The following is a 22,679-nucleotide window of genomic DNA, read 5'->3' on the forward strand; positions in this document are numbered from 1 at the left end:
CACTACCTTAACTGAACAAAGAGAAACAAGGAAGGAATGTCTACAGTGGCAGAGAAAAGAAATGAGGCGGAAACAGGGCATATCACAGGACTCGCATAGTTTGAAGGATGTGAGAGATTCTCTTCAGGAAGGGAAAACTCACAGTCCCAATCCTGCCATCTTCCCTCCTGACTAAAGCATTAGAGGTCTGGAGTTCTTCTCTTAAGTGCAGCAGTATTTCCTTCCAGTAGTTTCCACGAACTCTCAGGAAAAGAGGAACAAAACTACTTACTAAAAAAAAGAATTAGTATAGTTGCAATATGAAATGTTACACTTAGATGGATAAGAATTCTAAAACTGGTCTCAGCAGAGTCTATTTTTACTAACTGTAAGTAGATTAAATGATTTTTAAAAAACTTTTCTTATTTTTTGGATTGTTTTTTAAAGTAAATTCTAGGCCCAGCGTGGGGTTCAATCTGACCTTGAGATTAAGAGTCCACTTGGTCCACAGACTGAACCAGCCAGGTGCCTCTAATGATTGGTGTCTTAACTGCCTCACAGGAGAATCTGATAACCCAACCATTGATAGATCTTTAAATGTAAAGATACTTATAAACTGGAAAGAAATACTATCAGCAGCACGATGTTGAAATCTAGGCCATGTCTGAATGTCATCACACGGAGTTAAATTTGAGAAATTCCATTAACTGACTGATTAATTTATATAAAGTAAGTGGTATTTCAAATTTTCATTTGATTAAAAAAAATTGTTGGTGGGGGTGGCGGGGCGGGGGTGGGGTGAAAGTGATGTATCAGCTAACTATTCTGATTCCTATGGACCCAAATATAATCATGGGCCAAAACCAGCTAATTTTTTCAGACTCATTTACTTGTGGTGTATTACTTATAAAATATATTTCCTGGAAATATATTTTCACAATATTTCAGGCATATCTGATACACAATTTTTAACGTAATAATTTTTGAACAGTTAGAAATTCAAAAACACGTCAAAACCCACTTATCTTAATTCAGTGGTTCTCGAGTGTTAGCCAACGATGAAATCTTACACAGAGAGCTTGTGAGAATACAGACTGCTGGGCCCAGACTAGAACAGGCCTGAGAATCTGGCCAGAGACCAAACATTAACACACTTACTCCTCTATACCTGTTGTGAAACTTCAGCAAAACAAAGACCACAGCCATGCCTGTTTATCTTAAAATATATTTTTACCTAAAAGTATATAATCAGTTAAGATTTCCTTTTCTAAGTGACAGAAATCAAAGTAACTTTTCTGTTCTTCTAAAATTTGATCACAGTGCCCTCAAGTGGATGAAAAAATTACTGACAAGAAAGGAAAAGGGTTCTCCCTGGGACGGACGGAGCTTAAGTAAATTTATCTTTGTATTTGCCAGAATGTCCACCCTGGTGCTCTGCCCAGCATACCCTCAGCATGGGTCAGCTCTGTAGTAAAACTGGAGCCTACTGTAGTGAGACCTACCCCTCTTGCCTTCTGGGTTTTCCTTATACAACATTAATGTTGGGCCAAGTAATCCCCAAATCTCTTTTAGCTCTTTAAATTTATGATGGTATGATGTAACCCCAAATCCAATTTAGAAAAAAATAGAATATAAAGAAATGACTAACAGGAAAACTAACTTTATTCTGTGCTCTCCATTCTCACCATCACATTATTTCCTCAAAATTGTGATAATAATTTAGGGTTTAGGGGAAAAAAGTGATTTGTACTTAAATGATTGAATATAAGGCAATAGTTAGTTAGCAGTTAGTGGTGAAATGGGCTGTGGCCCCACATCGGCCTCCGCAGTGCAGGAGACTGGTGGCTGTCTGTGCCATATCCTAGAGGACGTCTTTGGAAGGAAAAAACTTTTCTTCTTAGGTGTTATAATATCTTTACATACACGCCATAGATATTTGTGGATTATATTCTGTAATTCATTTAAAAATGCCTCAGCTTCTACTTTTTTATTTCTTTCTTTTCTTTTTTTTTTTTTTTTTTTTTTTTACTTCGATGACTATATATGAAATCACTAAACTGAGGGGCTTGAGCTACAAAAAGAAACTGCTGATATGCCAAAATTATTTAAAACAGAAAACACTGGCAAAGAGGGCTGGAGCTTAAAGGCTTGATACTGACTGAATCCTAAGAACTTTCTTACATGCATGTGTATCTTTCTGCCTATATCCCTCTCAGCTACTACACCTTCCATCTCTTCTTCACTTTTTAATTAATTAATTTATTTTTTAATTTTTATTTATTTATTTTTAAAGATTTTATTTATTTATTTGACAGAGAGAAATCACAAGTAGACGGAGAGGCAGGTAGAGAGAGAGGAAGGGAAGCAGTTCCCTGCTGAGCAGAGAGCCCGATGCGGAACTCGATACCAGCACCTTGAGATCATGACCTGAGCCGAAGGCAGCGGCTTAACCCACTGAGCCACCCAGGCGCTCTTCTTCACTTTTTTAAAAGAATTTATTTATTTGAGAGAGAAAGAGAAAAAAGAGCAGTAGCAGGGTGAAGAGCAGAGGAAGAGGGAGAAGGAGGCTCCCTGCTGAGCAAGGACCTGGGGATCACAATCTGAGCTGAAGGCAGATGCTTAACTGACTGAGCCACCCAGGCAGCCCGCTTCTTCACTTTTTATTATTCTCTTAATTTCAGAAAAGAACCTTCTATTTCAAATGTATAGCCAGGGTCTGCACATTTTTGTTACTACTCAAACTAACAAACTCGTTCAACATACTAGAAGAACGTTAATTTAAAGGGCAGAAATACAGGTTTCGGTGACACCAGCAAATGCTGTGAGGGGACTAGTGAGTACCTTTGCCTCCCTGCATTTCCCGTAACTTCCTTACGCACACTAAAATACCCAGTAAAGTCTCATGTTATTTCATGCCAATTAACAAATTGCCAACACGTCATGCTAATAAAAAAAGCAATTGACCTAAGTAGAGGGGCTAATTAAATGGAGTAAGATAATTAAACGATTCTCAATATGTAATCAAAAATTATGGCTGGAAGTGTTTCACAATGTTGTCTTTTTGTTTTCAAGTATCTGCCTATCGGCAAAATCCTAATCACTGTATCCATATGCATAAAAGACAGATCCAGTGCAGATGTTAATTTGTTGCATGATAGAAATCAGGTGTTCAATTACAAATAATGGAGTGTATGAGAGAACGTCCAAGATTTCCATTTAGCTGAACACACGCATCTCAACCGGCAAATGATTGCAAAGCGTTCTTATTGGAATTAGCTACTAACGTGCACCCGAGGCAGAGCACATTCAACTCCTTTATTATCCTCATTATATAATATTCACATCTCCAGCCCCGTGAATTACCTAATTTGCCATTGATTTAGGAGTGGTAAGAAATTCTATTTATTGAACTCTTTTAAAGGGATGATTTTGATTTTTATCTAAACTCTAGAGCATTTAACGGGAGGACTTTTGTTACCTAATGTTATATTTAAGCAATCTAAACCATTTGCTTTGTTCTAAGGTAAATTCCTTGAACTAGGAATACTGTAAGCTTATAACATGTAAAGCCTATTTCCACAAAGCCCTCCCCACAGAGCATCTAAATGTTATTTTAGCAAATTAACTACATAGAGGCGATCAAGTGTATTCACTTGGCTAAAAGGTTTTGCAGATTTGCTTTTTTTATTTATGACCACGACACAGACTTAAAACATACTTACGAATTAAGATATTTATCATTCCAAGCCTATGGATGGACACAATTCTGAGAAGATGAATAAATATATTAGACCAATGTTGGAGTATGTCCTAAATCAAGACCCTAATATTGGAGTGCCTGAGTGGCTCAGTCATTAAGTGTCTGCCTTTCGCTCAAGTCATGATTCCGGGGTCCTGGGAATCGAGTCCTGCATCCAGCTCCCTGCTGGGTGGGAAGCCTGCTTCTCCCTCTCCCACTCCCCCTGCTTGTGTTCCTTCTCTCACGTGTCTCTCTCTGTCAAACAAATAAATAAAATCTTTAAAAAAAGACCCTGATATTTGGGATTTTCCAACTAGTTATTCAGTAACCATGAGTGCCAAACCTCTAAAACCTTAATATCAGGTAACCACAATAGAGACAATGGAAAAGATAATTTGATTAGATGGCCGAGTAAGAGGGATGTTCATCATTGAGGACTTCATTATTTTAAGTGAACATATGAAAGTTTCAAAAATATTATAAAATTCCTTTCATTCTCTTACCTCAATGAAATCAATGAAAAAATATGTAACTCCTTAAGGTCCCCTACTCATTAAAAAATAAATGCTATTTCTGAGTCTGTGGCCATCAGCAAAGCCTTAAAAAATTTTCAAAGGTAAGAACAGAGAGAGATCATTTCCATAAACCAAGAGATGCAAAATGGTGACTTTATGGGACAAATCTGGCCTGCAGATGTGCTTTGAAGGCACAGCATTAAAAAGAGACGGTTTGAACTGCTTTTCATGTTCTCTCAATTCCCATAATCCAGATTTCTCCACTCTTCATGACCTTATTCTAAATGGCTTCATGCACTTACTTGATTGGCCTGGCCTTTGGCAGCATTTGACTTCTGTGAACTCCTAGTGTAATCCCTTGAGAAAAGTACTCTGTGTTATTAGGCAGTGTTGTCTAATGGTTTAGGAAACAAGCTCTGGAATCAGACAAATGGGGTTAAACCACAGTCACTAACAAGTTCTAGGACTTTCATCAAATTCCTGAACTTCCTTTGCCTCAGGAATCTCTCTGTAAATTGATGTAATAGTGACTTCAATATCATCTAAGTGGCATATATAAATAAGTCAAATAAATTATATCATATATATTCTCACATCATACTGTAAGAACTAAATAAGATTATATATAAAGGGCCTAGCTCCTTTAAATATATTGAAAGCAATTACTTTGCTTTATTTTGACGTCATGGGTATAAGAAATCATATGCTTTATCATCTTGCAAATTAGTAGTGTAACAGATGTGTACTCTAAAAGGGTAATATCCTACCAGATTATGGATACATGTCCTACTTCAACTGCTGCTTGCTGCGGTCAAGGACTCCTTCCAGTACACTCACATGACTTGACTTGTACAGAAGGGGCACAAGCTATTACTTCTATTGACCATATATTCCTTTCAGAACTAATGAAGAATATCAGTGCATCACTGATGAAATGTTGACAAGAATTCCATGGCAAATAGACCTTGTTTTAAAGGGTAATGGTGTGGGGCGCCTGGGTGGCTCAGTGGGTTAAAGCCTCTGCCTTCGGCTCAGGTCATGATCTCAGGGTCCTGGGATTGAGCCCCGCATCAGGATCTCTGCTTGGCAGGGAGCCTGCTTCTCACCACCCCCCACCTGCCTCTCTGCCTACTTGTGATCTCTGTCAAATAAATAAAATCTTTAAAAATAAATAAATAAATAAAAGGTAATGGTGAGATTGCAGGTTGATGGGATGCAATATTGAAACCATCACCACCAAAAATGACTCTCATGTTATTTGGAGCTTTTTAGAACTTTTTCAAAGAACTTCACCGTAAGTCTTACTCTTAATTTCCAACCAGAACTGAGGATGAGGGGATAAGAAGACCTTAGAAGAAGAAACCCTAGACCACCTCTCACTATTAGAGAAAGGGAGAAAATCCGTAATAGGGCAATCCTTATAGAAATCATGTTTGTAATTGGGTTTCTCCAAACCCAAATTTTATAATATAATCTCCACAGAACAAGCCAGAAGACATAAGACAATATTAGACAACATTTAAATATTTTCCAAAACTTAAGAAAACGGCTAAACTTTACCAAATGCAAATACTTTCCCGTATAAAATTAGTAATACTTTTTTCTCCTTTAACCATCAGCATGGTGATTTACCTTGGTGGGTTTTCTGATGTTAAACACCCTTACATTTACAGAAAACAATGTTTTATTAAGTTAAATTAGATATAAATATTCTCCACATTGGCAAAGAACACAAATCACCAAATTCATTATCTGTAAATTGATGATGATTTATAACATTCACACACAGACACTGAATGACTTTAACAACCGTAGTCTGCTTCAAAAATGGTATATACCGAATAGTGGAGTGAGACAAGAAAGGAAATATTTGTTTTAAAATTCCAATAGATACTATTTTTTGATGCAACATGGTACACATGCCATGTTAGGATCTAATTCTTTCATATCTAGTCAAAATTATTTTTCACAGGTAAAATATTAAATATTTAGGCCATGAGTTTTAATTTTTGGCCACACATTTTTTTTTTTTTTTTTGGAATTGTGAATCTGTCAGATTTCTTTGTATTTATTCTCCTTGGATGTACCTGAACGTCTTTGATGTAAAAACGAGTATTCCTCAGGGCCCCTGGGTGGCTCAGTGGGTTAAGCATCTGCTTCGGCTCAGGTCATGATCCCATCCTGGGATCGAGCCCTGAGACGGGCTGCCGGCTTGACAAGGAGTCTGCTGTTCCCTCTCCCTCCATCCCTTCCCAAAGCTCATGTTCTCTCTCGCTCTCTCAAATAAATCTTTCAAAACTAACAAAAAACCATTTCTCATCAAATTTGGGAAGTTGTTGGCCATTATTTTCAAATTATTTTTCTGGCTTTTCTTCTGAGAGTTCCATTGGGTGTCTGTTGACGGTGCTACACGGATTTCCAGCCATCTCTGGACAATCATTGTTCCTTTTTTCTTCCCCTCCTTTATTTCTGTTCCTCGGACTGGATAGCCTCAATTGCCCATTATCATTTATATGGATTCTTCTGTCAGCTCCAATCTCCTTTTGAGTCCCATTAGTGAATTTTTAATATCCATTTAAAATTTTTTTTTAAAAAATCTATTCATTTGACAGACAGAGATCACAAGTAGGCAGGAAGAGAGAGAGGAAGGGAGGCAGGCTCCCTGCCGAACAGAAAGCCCGATGTGGGGCTCGATCCCAGGACCCTGAGATCATGACCTGAGCCGAAGGCAGAGGCTTTAACCCACTGAGCCATCCAGGCGCCCCTATTTTTTGATTTTTACATGCCAGATTTTTAAAAATAATTTCTTTCCTTATTGACATTCTCTTTCTCTCTTTTTAAAGATTTTACTTATTTATTTATTTGTCAGAGAGAGAGAGAGTGTACAAGCAGATAGAGTGGTAGGCAGAGGCAGAGAGAGAAGCAGGCTCCCTGTCAAGCAAGGAGCCCGAAGGGGACTTGATCTCAGGACCTGGGATCATGACCTGAGCTGAAGGCAGTGACTTAGCCGACTGAGCCACCCGGGCATCCCGGCATCCTCTTTTTTTTTTAAAAGATTTTATTTATTTATTTATTTATTTATTTTTTATTTATTTTTTAAAATTTATTTATTTGACAGAGAGATCACAAGTAGGCATAGAGGCAGGCAGAGAGAGAGAGAGAGAGAGAGAGAGAGGAGGAAGCAGGCTCCCTGCTGAGCAGAGAGCCTGATGCGGGAATCGATCCCAGGACCCTGAGATCATGACTGAGCCGGCATCCTCTTTTTGATGAGACATTGTTTCATAATTTTTTCTATAGTTTGTAGCTTTGGAAAATATTTAAATGTTGTCTAATATTGTCCTGTGTCTTCTGCCTTATTTTATGGAGATTATATTATGATAAAATAATAGCCACACTAGGGTTGAACTCAAGACCCTGAGATCAAGACTTGAGCTGAAATCAAGAGTAGGATGCTTAACTAAGCCACCCAGATGCTCTTTTTAAATTTAGACAGTATTAAGTAGAATAAAAAGGTTGGCTCCTCAGTCATGCTAGCCACATTGTAAGTATTTAGAGCCACATACAGTCTCCACATTGTGATAAATAAAATAATGAAAAAAAATCAAGACTCCGTGGAGTTTAAGACCCTGTGGAGCTGAAAGAAACTGGGAATTCAAGTTAGATCATAGCAGTTCAACCTACTGGATGGTTCAGGTACCTATTTCCATCACTGAAGTTCTACTAGACAGTGTTGATACAGAGAAAGAACATTCACAAAACAATGAAAAGAATTTAAAATGGAAAGTGAGTTGGCAGGGAAGAATGAACACATGAATCACAAAAGAAGCCTGAGTAGTAGAAAGGCATAGGAATAGACATTCAAACGTAGGAAACATAATAAAACATTATTTCCCACTCATCAGGAAAAGCAACAATTAGAAATGTACATGTACTAATTTTGGGTAATGATACAGGGAAGTAAGATTGTAATAGGAACAGATAATCTGGAAAGCAATCCTGGAATACTTAAGTATGTATATGTCTGATTCCTGGCTACATGTGGTGGACAAATTTTTACATAGGCCTACAAATGGACACAAAGGGAGACAATTGGGAGTACTACTTATTATGATGGAGACAGTTCAGGTGTTCATCATTAGAAGACTGCATAGATAAATGTGATAAAAACTATGGAATGTTACATAGTAAGAAGAAATGACCTAGAATAATATGCAACAATGTATAAAATCTCAAACTTACTATTTTATTCTTGAATTTTAAAAGTCTGTTGAATCATAACTACATTTATAAGTTGCCATGTAGTGTTAAGAGACCTTATAATTCATACATTATCATGTAACTTTGTGTTGACATCATTTATTCATTAAAGGTTTTTCCCGAATTGTGATACATGCCAAAACAAAATATCAATATCCCCGAAACCCGAAAGGAATTTAGGAATTCAACTTAGTGTTACAGCAATATAAAAACCATGCTAAAGTTTATGATTCTATGAATTCCATTCTTTCAAGTTCAATAATCCAATAAAGATTAAATTGTACCAAATTAAAGAAACATTAAAAATTTTATGATTGTTAACCTTTCTTAACCATAAATCATTTTAACAAAGTCTGTTGTGGGTATGCTGTTGAGTTTGGAACTAAATTTATATCTCAGCTCTTACAAATAGTCAAACTAATTATTTCAGAATGAATGTAGAATGACACTTTAATTAGTAATGCATCTCCTGGCAATTAAGATTCTCTTACTTGTCTTAGCAATTAAAATGGCAAGACATATTATTAAGGTCCCATGATTCTTCATACCTCTTCCTGACAATTACTATGAGAAACATTAAAGGGACGATCATAGCTATAATCCATTCACCGAATATTTGGTAGCAGGATAAACACTTACTCCTCTCTGCCTCGTAATTTTTCATTTCATGCATATTACCTATCAATCATTAATGCAATTTGTGCTCTGTATCATAAAGTTAAATTTTTCATTTTATATAATTACAACCAATTGATTTTATAGAAATGTAAGTTGCAGGAATAATTTTAATTAAGAAATAATTTTTAACCCATTTATTCATGAAATGACTTTAATGGTCAGAACATTAATGTGGTTGATGGGAGCAAAAATATCAGAGCTGAAAATGAGACCTCTAAAACTACTCTAAATCAAATATATTAATATAATGAAGATATATGCATAAAATTGATATTGCTGATAGGATCAGAGAATAAAGAAGGACTTTCATTTCTAACTTTTAAATATCTAAACTTTTAAGAGTATGAGGTAGACTTTTATGCCCTCTTTGATGATTCCCTTATAACTCATTTTTTATAATGCCTGCTACTACTATAATATGAAAACATCTCAATGTTACACAGACTATACAATTCTATGCCATAAAATTAAAACATGGTACCTAACACTTCATTCTCTCAGATCCACTTAGAAAGTCTAATGGTCAAACCTTTGAACAATAGAGATGTCTATAATTAAGTGCAAGTTTTGGAAATTGTAAACAGAACCTATCAAAAGTCTACAACTGTGCCTTAAGGTCAAAGCAAAGGCTAAACTTATGGGAAACATGTCCTCCTTTGAATAGAAAGGTGTATTTGTGTCGGGGTGCCTGGTTGGCTCAGTGGGTTAAAGCCTCTGCTTTCGGCTCAGGTCATGATCCCAGGGTCCTGGGTTGAGCCCCACAACGGGCTCTCTGCTCAGCAAGGAGCCTGCTTCTTCCTCCCTCTCTGCCTGCCTCTCTGACTACTTACGATCTCTGTCTGTCAAATAAATAAATAAAATATTTTTTAAAAAGGTGTATTTCTGTCTAAAGCTAAAGTGGTAATGGCAAAGCATTATTAATTTTTAAATTTCAGATTTTAAAAATAATTTCTTGCCTTATTGACATTCTCTTTTTGATGAGACATTGTTTCATAATTTATTCTGAGAAGCTTATCCATACTCTCTGAAGTATTTCCAACCTGAAACATTACCTTCCTGTTCTCTTGTAGCTATCGTGCTCATCTTACACTAGTTTACTCATTTCAGGTCCACTCCTTATTCATTTTTGAAATCGGGGTATGAAGGACAGACAACATTGGTTTCAGGTGTACAATATAACAATGCAATACTTGTATATGCTGGGAAACGGTCACAGAAAGTCTGGTTAACATCCATCACCTCCCAGTCATGCATTTTTCCCTTGTGATGAGAGCTTTCAAGACCTTCTCCCCTTAGCAATGTCCAAATATGCAACACAGTATTATTAACTCCAGTCACCGTGCTGTATATTATATCCCCATGACTTACTTACCTTATAACTAGAAGTTTGTACTTTTTGATTCCCTTCACTCAGTCAATTTTTCTGCCTTGGTCATCATAGTCTATATCAGCCTGGAGATCTAGATGATCAAGTTTGATTAGCTTTCCTCCTGTAGCTTTTCACATTTCATGAGAATTCTTAAATATTTGCCATATTTGTTTCATTCAATATTCATAAAAACACAGTTCTCACAACCACGACCGACTGGGATAATATTTTTCAGTAAACAGATACTGTTTAAAGTATCTGTAAAGAATATGATACTCATATTCTTGTTCTTTCACTGACCAATGAAAATTATACTCCACTGACTCGAGCAACACTTCTGTGTGTCTATCAAATACCCACAAGGAGTTAAAAAGCAAAGATTGTCTGTTTTTGAATTCTGGTATAAGGGCTTTTGGAAACAGCTTCAAACCACCATTTAAAATAGATTTTGTGAACCACTTATTTAGGATCTTTTTTCAACCGGGATAGCGAAGTCATTGAAGAAGCATCACCTGTTAGACCACTGTATTCTCTCTGTATGATTATGCTCTATTTTGCCAGCTTGTTCCCCATTTTACAGTTCTCTTCATTTTCTTTTTTAAAGATTTTATTTATTTATTTGACAGACAGAGATCACAAGTAGGCAGAGAAGCAGGCAGAGAGTGAGGAGGAAGCAGGCTCCCTGCTGAGCAAAGAGCCCGATGTGGGGCTGGATCCTAGGATCCTGAGATCATGACCTGAGCTGAAGGCAGAGGCCTTAACCCACTGAGCCACCCAGGTGCCACTTCATTTTCTAAGCTTATGCTATTAGGTTGACAGCTGTTCTATTTCAATGGGGGAAGTGAGGAGCTTTAATGTATTTCTCCTACTGATTAATATTAAATATCACTTTTTTTTTTTTTAAATAATCTCTACGTCCAACATGGAGCTTGAACTCCTAATACCGACAAGAGGCGTGTCCTCTGCCAACTGAGCTGGCCAGGCAGCCCAAACACCACTACTCTAACAGCAGATTTCACCCATCCATTCTTTCTCTCAAAGAGTCTGGCACACGGTTATCAATAAATGCTGTGGAATGACTCATTTGGTAAAACCACACCTGACCAAAAAACGGTGACTAATACATTCCAGTCTACAAGAAGCTAATCATAACTGGCCACAGTGTGAATGATTCTAATTCTATGATAGAGGATGTTCTGGGCATCTGTACATGCAAGGTCAGGATATCTAAGTCAGCCTGAAGTGGAAATAGGAGGAGTATCAAGTAATTTTTATAATTGCCTCTTAATTTGAAAGTACATAAAAATCAACCAACTGTCATTATTTAATTTACGTCGGCCAATGTTCTGAAGCCTAGATGCAAATGAAATAACAGTGAAAGTCAGGATTCCTTCCCTGTCTTCAGAAGAATATATAACTCTACAAAGAAAATAAAATTTTTGAAAGTCTATCTAAAGAAGACAGTATGGTAAAAGCCAAAGATGACAAAAGAATTTTACAGCTGAAAGCAATGCATATTGCTACAACTGTTGGTAGAACTTGAGAAAGGGTAGCATTATCTTGTAAAGGTAACATTTACACTGTCATCAATTCAGCATTTTTACTCTTAGGTAAACTCTCAAAAGAAACAGCATATATGTACCAGGAGAGCTACACAAGATGCTTTTAGTAGCACTGTCTCAAGTAGCCAAAATCTGGAAAATCTGGAAATCACTAAGATGCCCACTTTGATAAAATGGATAAATTACCATATATTTATAGAAGGCATACTATACATAATATACAGGAAAGATCACATACATAATTACATGTGTAGATAACTATTATAGACTATAGCAATGGCCAAGGATTAGGACTAATCCAATTCTGTGCATCTGATGTGTAGAAGAGGGGGAAAAAGTGAATAGGCTTTGGCAGCAGGGTAAGAGTGTACATGTAGTATCAGCCTTTGTTATGTAACATATCACCCTAAAACATCAATCATTTATTATTTCTCATAAACCTATTATTCGCTGAGCATTATTATGGATCTGATCAAGGCTCTACATGACCCACTCATCAATCTATGGATCAGTCCTAAATTGGTTAGCTGGCTCTGTTCATTTCGTTGGAGCTTACTCACGTCTGAGACCTTGGCCAGAACAACTGGACTTATTCCTTTCTGCTCCTGTAGTGATCGAGCCTATATGTCCTCATGATGAAGGCACAGAGCATGACAGGAAGTAAGAATTCCTTGAGTGCTTTCTGAAGCCTCTGCCTATACCAAGTTTGCTACTGTTCCAGGGGCCAAAGCAAGTCACGTGGCTGAGCCCCATGTTGGAAGGAATATATAGGGCAAAAGATGAAGTTGAGGGAGTCCATTTATTGGATCCATTTACATAATCAACCCACCACATGTACAAAGAATGAATTTTCTAAATAAACCTGTCTCTTCTTTCAATACAGCAAAGGCCATTTTGGCTGACTAAAGGGTTTTATGTAAGGAAGGTGCTAGGCAGACAGAATGAAGGAAAGCCCATTCTTCTGGTATAAGATGACCCATGAGAAGATGACCAGTTCCCTCAAAACCAGGGGTGTGGGGACAAAGTTATTTGGCAGTCAGTGGACAGTCTGCTCCTGAAAAAGCCTCCAGAGGAAACAAAAGGCTTTTCTTGGCACACCATACTAGTGCAAGAAAACATGTAACCTCGTACTAGACCCATGCTAGTTAAGTATGAATGGAAGAAATAAGGTTGAGTTGGTAAAAGCATGGTTGGACATGTGAACAGACTGATTTTCCTCAAGCTAGAGGTTTGCACTGAGTAGCCGAAGGGGAAAAGTTTGAAAAAGATTACATGGTGGGGTGAGGGGGCACCTGGGTGGCTCAGTTGGTGAAGCATCACCTTCAGTTCAGGTCATGATCTCAGGGTCCTGGGATTGAGCCCCACATCAGGCTCCCTGCTCAGAACAAGGAGTCTGCTTGTTCCTCTCCCTCTGCTTCTGCCCCTCCCCTGGCTTGTGCTCTCTGTCTCTCAAATAAAAAAATAAACTCTTTAAAAAAAAGGCTACATGGGGCCAGATTTTTTGAGGAATTGGAATGCTAGGCTAAAGAATGTGAATGTGATCCCATTCGCAGTGGGAAGCACCGAAATTTGGGGGCAGAAATAAAAGTAGTATTCTGAAATCCTGAACAGTTTGGAAAACAGATGAATACAAGAAGATCAGTATAAAAGTGTTGAAATAGGGTTTTTTTTGTGGGGGGCGGGGGGGGGGTAGAGACTGAATTAGTGTTGGGAGAAGGAATGGAAAGAGATTTGTTGTTGGAAATACTGTGGAGAGAGAGGGATTAACTACCGAGTGAGGAGAAAGTGGTTAAAGACAAACTTAAAGACCTAATGGGCCAAAATGTTACCAATCTCACAAAGGCAGAAATAGCGGATATTCAGATTTTCTGGCTGATGTTTTGTCTACTGCTATAGCTCTCTAACACAGAGTCATTTTAAAAATTTCAGAAGTATGGATATACGAAATAAGCAAAGGCACTAAATTATATATTCACATTTTGTAAAAAGATTTTATTTATTTGACAGACAGAGATCACAAGTAGGCAGAGAGGCAGGCAGAGAGGGAGGGCGAAAGCAGGCTCCCCGCTGAGCAGAGAGCCGGATGCGGGGCTCAATCCCAGGACCCTGGGATCATCATGAGCTGAAGGCAGAGGCTTTAACCCAGTGAGCCACCCAGGCACCCCTATATTCACACTTTTTAAAGGCAACACTGATTTTCTAAATCATGAATATAAAATTTTCTTCTGATGTGGAGACCAATGTACTATCCTTAAGGATATGAAGGGTCCCAGGATGAGTGATTAGACATTTTAATACTTGGGAACTCTGTGCTCTCTCTCTTCATGTCATTAACACTGGTATTAATGTTAAAGCTATGTGATATTAATGTTAAAGTTGTGATGATTCTTTTTATAATCAGAACATCCATCCATCCATCGAGCTGAAACAAGTTCATTTGCTAACTTCCTCATTATCAACTGAATGATTTTCAGACATTTCAAATAGAGTCTTGATATGAAACCATGGCTGTGATGTGATTTTATGTCCCATTACCAATGCCCCATTTTGTTAAACTCTAGTATGATCACACAGAGGGGATTTGCAATACTTCTTAGGACCGGATATTCTTTGTGAAAAGAATGCCAGGACTAAATACACTCAGAGAAGAGTTAGGATTACTTTAAAAGAGATTTCATTTAATCGATTCTGTATTCCCATGTGCTGTTCTACCCATAACTATTTTCCACTAACACCCATTTTCTTCACTTTGGGTCAGTCATTAACAGCACCCCTCCGCCCCAAACCTACTGTGCTCTTTTGTCCAAATGAGGCCAGCTTTGCAGCAATGAATATTGACTTAGTTTTTTTTTTTTTTTTTTTTTTTTTTTTTTTTTTTTTTTCTGACATGGTCCTTAACTACTGCCTGGCTTCATCCTGTTTTCTAGTTCATGCACTCTTCAGGCTCCTAAATTTCTTCCTATTTTGGACCCACACTAGGCTCTGACCTCTTTGCAATCTTTACACAAGCTGACCGCACTCACAGGTTCTTGGCTTGGCTTGGTTCCTCCTCCGTGCCACTCCCTCCCCTCTGATGGACCCTTGAAGCTTCCTGTCTCTGACAGTCAAGGCCCTGGTCTTTCTCTTTGTTCTTCTTTGTCAGTTGTCGGGGAGAGTATTTTCATGAAGTTTTTTGGGGGGGGCAATGTCAATGGAGTTAAAGTGTTCATGACACAGAACTGACAGAATAAATTCTGAAATAAATATGACTTTTATATCAGGAATTACTGTAGAAAGAAAAAAGCAAAAGACTTTTACTGATTCCAAAGACAGTCTAAGGACTTTGAATTTCAAGTTTTTTAGACAAGAATACATTTTTTCATAAGTCTCTAGATTTCTAGTCCTATTTAAGGCTTTGGACTACTAAAACCTATTGTAATTCCTCTGGAGAAATATCTTGAACCATATTCCAACAAAGAGTGGCATCAATTAGATAATGGCATAATTTGAAGTTTATATCCAATCAATCCAATGCTTCTTTCAAATACAGAAGAACAATGAACATAAATTCTGCATTCTGTTCTTTCTTTGGAAAGAGAACACTCTAATATTTATTTAGCTTCTACTAATCAGTAGGCAGTTTTCTAAACAACTAGGTTTAAAAATAGCAATAAGACAATGTAAATTTTCCTCTGGAAATTAGACTTGGTTGGGGGTGGGGCATTAGTCAACAGCAAATCACCCAAACGGAGATACGGCTCTAGTGATAAGACAAACAACAGCCAGTAAATATAACATCAGGTAATGAGAAGAGCTTAAAGAGTGAAGCCCGTTGGAAGAGAAACCCGGCAGCGAGGAGAGAAAGGCACTCTTTGGTGGAGGGTGGGAAGGATGGGCACCCCAGCCCGCAAGCGCAGAGAACCAACAGGTGTGGGGGCAGAGGTTATTAGTGTCCACCACTGGGAAGGGCCTGTTACAGGAACCAGCTGGGAACACTCAAGCAGCACCTTCAGACCCCCCATCTCAATGACGCCAACCTCTCCCAGAGATTATTTTCATAAAGCATCAGCATATTTAATCAGAGGAATTATTCAACTACATGAATGTCTTGGGTGCTATGGTAACTACAGAGTGCACGGTTTGGAATCAGTAAGTGTTGAGTCAACTTTTCAATCCCTCCTTAAATGAGGCACATAAAACCAACTTAAAACACACAAATTAAAACTTATTTGGTATGTAAAAATAGAGATCAACAACTTATTGAAGAGTGGACAGATTTGAATACCACAACTAGCAAAACCTGACAGACTGCTTAGACCTATAAAGGATCCGTGCTTGTCTAATGAATTAAGCAAGAAAATTAAAAGTAAAATTAGCCGCTGTCCTAAAAACAGGTAAGACACCACTAGTTATTTAAGATAACGGGCTTTAAAAGCTTTTTCCCTTTAAAAAAAATAAGTTTAGAAATTTCCCCTTTATTTTAGCCCAGTGCAGTCATAGTAGCTTACTCTTCTCCTTGCTAAGAAATAATCTCCAGGTGTTTGGTTTTTTTGTTTATTTGTTTGTTTTTTGTTTTGTTTTGTTTTTAAGAACTTGAGCTTATCTGAGTGCTCATATATATTATTTCCTTTTTTCTTCCTTTGGACAGAGAGAAGGCAAAATAAAGTTAGTAGCAAAAAATATACACACAAACCACCACTACCACCACCACCAGCTACATCCATTGTAGTTGTGAAATAAAAACACATTAAAGCCTAACAATTAAAGCACTGGGTCCTAGTGGGAGACATAATTTTTATATTCTGAAGGTATCAGGATATATACACCATTTCCCCATCTGTCTTTGAGAATTTTCTTCCAAATAAAATCTAACAATGTGTTTAAAACTAGAAGGTTTTATTACAGCTCATGGGACTATAATTTCTTAAAATAACCTTCATTCTGATAACCACCATTACTAGTTGACGGCGCATCTGCAGGGAACAGGCACTGTGCCACACGCTTTAGGAGTACATCTCATTTCTCGCTCGGGACAATTCAACTTTAGAGTTCAGAATAGTGAGGCTATGAGAAGTTAAGGAATTTGACTAAGTTTGCCTAAAAATGACAGGGCTCCAGTTTGAACCCAGGTCCAACTCCAAAGCCTGTGCTCTTAACCACTCTGTACCCTGTGCCTGTTTATGGAGATGTCCTTAAAGAGAAAGAGGTGGCTTGCAAGTCATTTACCTGTTTCCATCCTACCCGAAGAATGTGAACTAATTCTACCTTATTTTCCTTAGGACATCAAGTTTTAGGTTTAAAATAAAATTGAAAGAAATTTCAGAGCTGGAAAAAAACAAAACATTTTTTAATGAGCTCAATATTCTGTTTTCAAGATGAGGAAACCAGGAAGGTACGTGACTACAGACCCAAGGCAACCTGCAGGCAGAGCTGGCTAGAGCCTAGGTCCCCCCTGCTACTCGGTAGCAGTCCTCATGGGTGCCTGAGAAGGAGCAAAAGAAAGTTGTCAAAGGTTGGGGGTGAGTTGGAAACGGTGCCTTATTTTATTCTTTATCCATTTAATTGTTAACGGGATTTCTTGCACAGCTAGTTAAATCACAGTGTAACAGGCTTAGTGTTTAAATTCCCAGAAAGACTTTATTAGAATCACATGGAGGACTGCTGCTCAAAAAGATTCATTTTCCCTTTTATGACCACTTTTAATCTGGGGGGCGCCTGGGCAGCTCAGTCATTAAGCGTCTGACTTCAGCTCAGGTCATGAACCCAGGCTCCTGGGATCAAACCCAGCAGCAGGCTCTGCCTCTCCCACTCCTCCTGTTTCCCTCTCCTGCTATCTCTTTGTCAAATAAATAAAATCTTTAAAAAAAAAAAAAAGGACTCCCTTTAATCTTTAGAGCATCCTTTTGGGATAAGGCAGGAAGAAATAGAGAAGAGGAATAACCTAGAGCCCAGCAAATTTCTCATCAGCTCAACTTATTATCAACTCATTTCACAGCCAGAGGAAGCTTAGTTTCTCTGCCATCCATTTCCGGACACGCACTTCTGAATGATACTCTTCCAAGTGCAATGGTTGCACGATGGGTGAGAAGTGCTTGAATAGTGAGAAGGCTAGTCTATCACATTCTCACAGAAACCTCAAGGACTGAAGGACTGACCCCCTCTCCCCTAGCCAAGATCAAGTACCAGGTCACCTTCAACTCTAGTATTGAACAAATTGTAGATAATGCCTATTTCTCCAATAGTTTTTTTTTTTTTTTTAAAGGAATGGATTTTGAGAAGATAACCTTTGGGGCAGAGAGGTACAGAACAGAAAATGCAAATGCAAGGTGTTTTACTAATTGTTTTATTGCCACAACTAATTTGTCCGGATACTGACCTGTACGAAACACAGTAAACGTTCAAAGATTGAGGGGTTCCCTGACACAAGGCTAAAGATTTCAGTCTCTGGTATTTGGAATTTGGGTGGCAATCCTTGTTTTTGGCTGGATCACGGGTATGTGATACAAGCCATGCTTTTAACCAGACTGAAATAGCAGAATGGCCAGTTGGCCCAGACAGAAGCGGATGAAGTGTTTGGTTTCATGTGTCACCCAACTACTGAAGTTCCTCCCTCCTCACCATGCAGGGCCGGGGGGGAGGGGGTTGTACTCCTTAGTACGGTCTGCAGGTGCCTTCTCTACATCCTGTTTCTCTAATGCCTGAGCTGCACACTCCACGCAGTCCTGTTCTGTTTCCTCTGACATACTGGCATTGTTGATCATGGCCTTTTGGTCTCTCTCTCTTTTTTTTAAAGATTTTATTTATTTATTTGATAGAGACACAGGAAGAGAGGGAACACAAACAGAGGGAGTGGGAGAGGGAGAAGCAGGCCTTCTACTGAGCAGGGAGCCCAATGTGGGGCTCGATCCCCGGACCCTGGGATCATGACCTGAGCCGAAGGCAGACACCTAAAGACTGAGCCACCCAGGCACCCCTGTTCTGTTTCATCTTTTAATTATTTAATATTTATTTTTCCTTCTTTTAGAAGTGTCTCAACTCAATCATATACTTTCTTTAGGGTTTTATCAATAGTTAAAACACATTATTGCTGTGAGCTGGCCAGCTACTCCTGCCTGCACGCTGTACACATTAAGATACTCCTTCTCCAAATATGAAAACCCACAGCAAACACCATACTTGATGGTGAAAACGGGAAGCTTTTCCTGTAAGATCAGGAACAAGACAAGGACGTGTACGCTCACCACTTTTATTCAACATAATACTTTTTTTTTTTTCCCCAGAATAAAAGCTGTATTTACATGACACGCAGTTATATGAGGATTTAAAAAACAAAACAAAAACATGGCACCGGAAGGAAAAGAGCTGGCAGTCAGGAGGGGCCTCAGTGCTGGCTCGCGGCAAGACCCAGGATGTTCGCCTTTAGGAATGACTCCATCTGTTTCCCGGATATGCCCTCCAAGCATTCCGGGCCCTCCAGCTGGCTGAAGGGGCCATGGAGCTCCCTCTAACCCACAATGAACTGGGCCTTCTTTTGGCCAATGCGCTGCAGGCTGCCCAGATCCCGGGCAGAGCCTTCATTCAGCAGATCTAATATTTTTTGGCGCCCATGAGCCAGTAGCTTCGGCTGATCTGTAGCTCCCAGTAGTCCTCAGCCTTCTCCTCTGGCTCTGAAGCATCCAGGGACTCCAGCGTTCTCTTCCAGCTTTTCTTCTTCAGGATGTGGATCTCAGCATTTGGGATGCTGCCTACTCCTGAATCAGTTGTAAGGGCATCACCACAGCATTTTTGAGGGGCTTTGCTACCATGTCTGTGCGGCGGGCAAGCAGTCAGAGCATTGTGGGAGACGAGTTCTCTTTATCATTTGGGTCTACAGCCTCCTGGGCCAGAACCTTGGCTTCCAGTTCTTTTTGCTTCATCTTAAGCCTCTCAATCTCAATATGTGTTTGTCTGTGTCATCTTCAATCTCTTTCATGGTCGTTTGATAGTTCTCAGAGTACCAGTATTCCACCTCCTTGGTTGTTTATTTTTAGGTATTTCTTTTTTAAAGATTTTATTTATTTATTTGAGAGAGAGAAAGCACAAGCAAGGGGAGTGGCAGGCAGAAGAGAAAGGGAGAAGCAGGCTCCCCGCTGAGGAGGGAGCCCAATGTGGGACCTGATCCCAGGACCCTGGGATCATGACCGGAGCCAAAGGCAGTCACTTAACTGATTCACCAGGCACCCCTATTTTTAGGTATTTCTGATGCAATTGTAAATGGGATTGTTTTTTTGATTTTCTCTTTATACTACTTGGTTTTTGTGTAGAAGTGCAGCAGATTTCTGTGTATTTTGAATCTTGTAACTTTACTAAGTTCATTTATCAGTTCTGATAGTTTTTTGGTTGAGTCTCCAGGATTTTCCTCAATGTAGTATCATATCATCTGCAAATAGTGACAATTTTACTTCTCCCTTACCAACTTGGATCCTGTTCATTTCTTGTCTGACTGCTGTGGCTAGATATTCCCTGCTGATGAATTAGAATATTGTTGAACTAACCATACTACAAAAAAATCTACAGTTTCAACGAAATCCCTATTAAAATACCAACAGCATCTTTCATAGAACTAGAATACTAAGTTTGTATGAAACCACAATAATCTTAAATATTAATAATTTTAAAATGGACCTGAACAGACATTTTCTAAAGATACGAAAAGATGCTCAACATCACTCATCATCAGGGAAACACAAATCAAAACCCCAGTGAGATAGGACCTCACACCCCAGAATGGCTAGTATCAAAAAGGAGTAACAAGTGTTGGTGAGGATGTGGAAAAAGAAGCTGCACGCACTGTGGATAGGGATATAAATTGGCAGAGCCACTGTAGAAAACAGTATGGAGGTTCCTCAAAAAATTAAAAATAGAAATATCATACAACCCAGTAATTTCAGTACTGGGTACTTACCCAAAGAAAATGAAAATAGTACTTTGGAAAGATTTATGTAGTCTAAGTTCATTGCAGTACTGCTTATAACAGTCAAGAGATGGAAGTGACCCAAGTGTTGGATAAAGAAAATGTGGTATCTATATACAATAGCATATTATTCAGCTATAAAGAATGAGATCTTGCCATTTACAACAACATGAATGGATCTAGAGGGTATTATGCTGCCAAGTGAAATAAATCAGAGATGGTCAAACACCGTACGATTTTACTTCCATGTGGAATCTAAAAAAAAAAAAAAAAACGGAAAAAAACCCAGATTCTAAAATACAGAGCACAAACCGGTGGCTCCCAGAGAAGATGAGTGAAATAAAGAGGATTAGGAGGTACAAACGGCCACTTATAAAATAAATAAGTCAGAGGGGAAGAGTACAGCATTGCACAATATTGTAATAACGTTGTATGGGGACAAATGACTACATTGATCATGGTGTATTATTGATTTATACATTACTCCATGCTCTTCATGATTGGGTAATGTATAGACATGACTATACATTACTACACATTACTCCAATCATGAGGAGTATGGAGTAATGCATAGAATTCTGGAAGCTATGATGTACACCCGAAACCAATGGACTATTGTATGCTAATTATATTGCAATTAAAAAAAAATACTCCTCCTCTAAAAAATTCTATGAGGTAGGCTCTACTAACATTTTCATTTTGTAGGTGAGGAAACCGAGGCACACAGAGGTTTTATAACTTTCCCAAGATCCCACAGTGATCAAGTGGCACAGCCAGGATGTGAAGCCAGGTGGTCTGGCTCCAGAGTTTACGTTCCCAAGCCACGCTGACTCTTTAACTATCGGATGGACAAGAGTCCTTCAAAGCTCACCTTAAAGAATCCTCTCAAACGATTTCCCCAAAAATCAGATGTTTGGTACAACAAATTTACCTGTTTTTAATTAGAAGAAATTATTTGATCTTTAGTTTGATAACTGCATTCTTTCATCGTAACAGTAAAATCTGGAAAATAAAGTTTCACCTATAGATGCATTATTCTATTTAGTATATTTAGTGTATTTCATTTCTGAAGTTGCATACATACCTTGTTTGTTTGTTTGTTTGTTTTTTAAGAGAAGGAGGGGGCAGGGTCAGAGGGTAAAGGAGAGGGAGAAACTTAAGCAGGCTCCACGCCAAGTGCCAGGCCTTACTCGAGGCTTGATCTCACCATCCTGAGATCATGACCTGAGTCAAAATCAAGAGTCGGACACTTAACTAAACCACCCAGGGGCCTCTATATCCATCTGTTTGTTTGTTTGTTTGTTTCTTTTTTTTTTTAGTACCACTACTATAATCAGATTAGAAGCAATTCCATAACTATAGTGTATTTTTTTAATTAATTTTACATAAAAGCAACCTAGTGTTTCAGTCTTCGCACTTCCTTTTCTTGTCTTGAGAAGATTCAAATAAATGTCAAATAAATGTCTTATCTTCCCAGGTGTCCTTCCTTCCACCACCTCTAGTCACTCTAAGCTCCGCACAGCGTCTCTGTGCAGCCACACCATGGGATGGGGGGACTATGCTCCTGGAGGGGCGAGGGAGGAAATGATCGCAAATCATAAAGTTCTGGGGACTCAAGGGGCCATTCAAATTCCCTAGTCGGTGTCCC

General features: G+C 38.5%; 1 protein-coding gene and 2 pseudogenes across 21 annotated transcripts in view; all 3 read right to left on the bottom strand.

The window, feature by feature from the left end:
* The window catches only part of CADPS2 (calcium dependent secretion activator 2), a 525,179-nt gene that overhangs the window by 201,471 nt on the left and 301,029 nt on the right, over positions 1-22,679 (bottom strand). The window lies entirely within an intron of this gene.
* On the bottom strand, positions 17,896-19,335 carry LOC106004346 (annotated as a pseudogene).
* LOC106004652 lies at positions 19,039-20,183 on the bottom strand (annotated as a pseudogene).

This window comes from Mustela putorius, unplaced genomic scaffold, assembly GCF_011764305.1.
Source record: "Mustela putorius furo isolate JIRA1106 unplaced genomic scaffold, ASM1176430v1.1 tig00003845_pilon_pilon_pilon, whole genome shotgun sequence".
NCBI lineage: Eukaryota > Metazoa > Chordata > Mammalia > Carnivora > Mustelidae > Mustela > Mustela putorius.